Source organism: Salminus brasiliensis, chromosome 14 (genome assembly GCF_030463535.1).
Source record: "Salminus brasiliensis chromosome 14, fSalBra1.hap2, whole genome shotgun sequence".
Classification (NCBI taxonomy): Eukaryota; Metazoa; Chordata; class Actinopteri; order Characiformes; family Bryconidae; genus Salminus; species Salminus brasiliensis.
In genome coordinates, this window is record NC_132891.1 from 5,230,335 (window position 1) to 5,235,276 (window position 4,942).

The following is a 4,942-nucleotide window of genomic DNA, read 5'->3' on the forward strand; positions in this document are numbered from 1 at the left end:
GTCTGCGCATGCGCAGTGCGATACTACCATCGTCAGCAAGAGTTTCCACATGGCCAACGCGTGCACAGATAAGCAGGTCCCAGGTCTGTCTGTGGGTTTTTTATTTTTTATTTTTTGGCTTAATTTAGCTAGACTAGTAAGATAATTTTTTCTGATACTTCTACTGGATTATAGTTGATTTTATATATAATATATTATATAGATTTAAATTATATAATAATAATAATAGTAATAATAATAATAATGCTACTTTCTCCACTTTTGTGTGTAACAGGGACCTTGTGATCACCACATGTGGTGTGAATGACAATAAAGTCTCCTGTATGTTTTATATTTTCATACTTTGTTTGTGTGCAAATTCTGGCCCAGGCCTCGTAGTCAGTCAGTCATAGTACTATACCACCAAAAAATAATAATAAACCACCAAAATCATCATAACTTGGGCTCATCCCCCAACCCAGACCTTTAAACATGCTTAAAAAATGCTAAGAAGTGATCAGTTTATTATTATTATCCTTATGATATGATTAATAATAATAATCATTTCGGTCAAGGCAGAATAGTGTATAGTTATAGTATATTATGATAATTATATTATGATATTATGATTATTTTGCAAACCTAAACAGTAGAACCATCTTATGTGGTGGTTTGTGACTTTTTCAATAATTAATAAATAGTTCTGATAAGAGGTGGTCAGATGGGTCCCTACTGTGAGCCTTGGTTCCTCCCAAGGTTTCTTCCTCCAGCTCTGAGGGAGGTTTTCCAAGTACATTTAAAATTGATTGTATTTGATTTAATGTATTATTTACATTCATATCTATACAAAGGCTGCATATTTTAAATGAGTAATTACTCACTTGAGTAATTAAGTAATTAATTGAATAAAGTAATCCTTCTAATCAGGTAGATTTATTCTGAATTGTTGCCATTTATACCATTACAGCAGTATGTTACCAACTAATAAATAAATAAATACATGTTATCATTATTTTTATTTTATTATTTATTATTATTTATATGTAACTAAAGTGCATCTTATGCTAGCAGTCGAGTAATGTTAGGAAATTCATTACCTATGGTCTTTTTCTTCCTGAAAAAGTGAAAATTGTCATTACTGCAACACATCACTACCGACACGACACTGATGGTGACGGTAATGACAGGTTTTCAGTAGAGAGCTCTACCGAATACACAAAAATTAACAGTTAAAAAAGTAATAGTGAACCCCTTTGAAATGACCTAGATTTCGGCACTTACATATAAAATACACTATATGGACAAAAGTATTGGGACACCAGCTCATTCATTGTTCCTTGGGAAACCAGTGGTATTAAAAAAAATTGTTTATTCTGCTTTTGTTGGAGTAACTGTCTCTACTGTCTAGGGAAGAAGAAGGCTTTCTACTACATTTTGGAGGAGCATTGCTGTGAGAATTTGATTGCATTCAGCAACAAGAGTGCTGAATGGACAATCACCACCCCACCTCATCACCCCAACTCCTTAACTCTGCAACTCCTCCTGTTCAGAAGAATTGGATGGAGCACCACCATCCATCATTCCTGAGAACACAGTTCTTCCACTGCTCCACAGCTCAATGCTGGGGGGCTTTATACCCCTCTAGCTTGTGCATGGCTTTAGGTACAGTAACAATAGGTTCATGTTTATCTGCCCCAGAGAGTCCTATTTTATTGGCAATACTTCTCTACAGGGACTAGACAAGCTGCATGTGTGGCTTTGCACATATGTTTCAGCAATGGGTGCAGGTTTAAAGTAGCTGAGAGTATTTATTAGAAGGGGTGTCCACAAACTTTGGACACACAGTGTATTCACATTGTATATAAGCTCAGTCTTGGCTATTAAGTCGAGCCCCCAATTGAAGAGTCAAGCTCATCTACAGCCTGTTTACAGTAATTCTACAGTAATTTTTCAATTACTCTACAGTTCTTGAATTGGTGGAACATTTAGTTTACAGCTGGCACACTGAAGATGTTTAGATCTCGAAATAGCCTCTGTGGTCACTTCATTACAGAGCATACAGCACATGGCAGTCAGTGCACGTGCATCTCCCAGGCCAGTCCTTGTCTAGAAACCATATGATTTTGATGTTGGCTTCAGTAAGCTGTTCCTCACAACCCCACAACTAGTCTGAAACTCCCTTAAGCTTTCAAACCCCCCCTAGAAAGCTTGAGCTTGCACAGTCCAGTCCACTCCATGCAAAGGCCACACTCGAGCTCCTTACCTATCCAGCTGTCTCAGGCTTGAGTGCCGATTCGAGTGTGTGGCATAAATCTTAGCAGGCCCCCAGAATAACCGATCGCAGTGAAGTGTGCAGAAGTGAGGGAGTGCAGAGGAGAGGAGGGAGGACGGGGTCTTAAATTTCATCCCGTTGGCAGATTGGTAGGACACCCCAGCCTGCCTGACCCGATCAGTCCCGGGGGAATGGTGTCGACAGCAGCTCTTATGAGCTTCATGCGCTTTATTTTGACCCTCATGCCCAAAATGATCAGAGTATTGTTAGTGCATATGCACACTGAAGCCGTTTCAGCTCGAGTCTTGTATTTCTGAATAGCACCAGAACAAGCCACTACAACGTACAGTCGTGTGAAAAAGTTTGGACACCCCATGAAAACCTTTTGTCTATTTTAAACATGTTTTAATGTGATGTTCATTAGAATTATATTGAGGGATGGAGGTAATATAATTAAACATATACAACTGAAAAAGTCAAATATCAGATGATCAGAACATGGTTAGAGAGGATTCTGGAGGAGCCTGTCTTATTTAAACCTCAGACACTCAGATCACCTTCAAGAACTGACCTGACAGTGGTACTAATGCTATGGCTGTCTAGCCCCGCCCAACAAGAGCTGTATTGGGCAGCCAGTGTAGAACAGAGATCCGTCTTAAAGGCACAGTAACCTAAATGTAGGATATGGGCCCTTAACCTTGGACCCACCAGTGTCTTTTCAGCATATACATTTTGGAGGAGCATTGCTGTGAGAATTTGATTGCATTCAGCAACAACAAGAGTGCTGGTGAGGTCAGGATGTTGGACGATCACCACCCCACCTGTTATCACATGTGTGTTATCACATGGGTCAAATGCAGAGTGGCAGATACTTGCCTCACCTTACCTTATGTGTTACATGTGGAGGTTGACATCCAGTGTACTGGTGTGCAATGTGGCTCAGCAGTGGTAATTGTATGAGTCCCCCACTAGATGGCAGTGCTGCACAACAGGACATGTCCAGTCTGTTTTTATTATTAACACAAGCTGCTCCAGCAGGACAGCGTATGGGGCAGGGTCCACATCCAAAGTTTTGAGTGCAAGCAGCAGCATTGTTGGCAAAGGCTCCAAGCAAATGTGTTCGTTAGCAAGCTGGTCGGTTGCCTGTGTGGTCGGACACTGCGGTCGAAAACCCTGTTCTCTGTTAGGAATGAGACGGAAGGCTGGCCAGCCAAGGGAGAGAGTGAAGAGAAGCAGGTGTGCAAACCACATGAAGGGAATTTTCTGAATTACCCATTATGGTATGATCAACATGGTCAGCCAACGCTCTTCAGTACTTTCCGAAGTGATGAAGCTCCATTCAGTATCTATGGGATGCATCAGAGCACCAGAACTAGTCATCAACATCAGTATCTGATCTCACTAATGCTCCTCACAGTTCCAGCATCTAGTAGAAGGCCTCTGTAGAAGAGTACAGGCTAGTGCTGTAACCATTGAGGACAAACTCTGTACTAAAGCCCTTGATGAGCAGGTGGCTACAAATCTTTGAAGGTACAGGGCCTGATCTTCTGGTAGTTTCTTCTGGTAGTTTAAGCGAAGGCATGTATTTTGCAGAAGCTACATGGAGGCATGGCCCTCAAACACATGCTAAAAAACTATTTACCAACCAAATAAAGTTAAGGTTAAACTCCCGGGACCAGATGTACACACATGAGAAGACATTTACATCAAAATATGCTGGTAAATCGGCCACAGAATGTTCTCGTTGATGTTCTGGCGAGTCTATTCATCAAGACAACACCAAAATGTGACTAATTAAATGAAATCTGGTCCACAATGCACATCCCACAGTCTCCAGAGACTTCAGAGACTTCAGTCCTGGAGGGCCAGGATGCAGTTGTCCGTTGCATCCTGAAATACACTACTGTCCAAATGTTTATGGACACCCCTTCTAATGAATGCAGCATTCAGCTACTTTAAGTTGCACCCATTGCTGACATAGATGGGCAAATGCACACACACACCTTGTCTAGTCTCTGTGGAGAAGTACTGCCAATAGAATAGGACTCTCTTGAGCAGATGAAAATGAACCTATTGGTACCATGCTGCCTAATGCCAGGCATGGGCTAGAGAGGTATAAAGCCCCCCAGCACTGAGCTGTGGAGCAGTGCTCTCTGGAATGATGGATGGTTGGTGGTGCCCCATCCAATACTTTTAAGATGAGGTAGGGTGGTGATCATCCAACATCCAAAATTTGGTAGAAAGCCTTTCCTGGACAGTAGAAGAGACAAAGACTGTGCAGGTGTCCTAATACTTTTGTCCATGCAGTGTAAGCCAGAATAGTATTACTATTTGACATTATTTTCAGAGGATGGTGGGTATTGGGTTCAATCCCTGCTCTTGTCTCTGTCTGGAGATTGTGTGTTTTCTCCATGTCCACATGGAGTGCTGAAGTGCTGTCCAGTTGCTTTGGTTCCTCCAACTTCCCCAAAACATGCGGTAGGTAAATATAGCTAATGGCTATGCTAAACTGCTCCTAGGTGAGAGTGAATGGGTGTGTGCGGTACCCTATGATGGACTGGTGCCCTGTCCAGGAAGTATTTCTGCCTTATGGCCATTGATTCCAGCTAGGCTCCGGGCCCACCATGACCCTGACCAGAGATAAGAATGGATGGACTGCTGGGGCCCTCCAAAAGCAGGAAAAATGGGCTA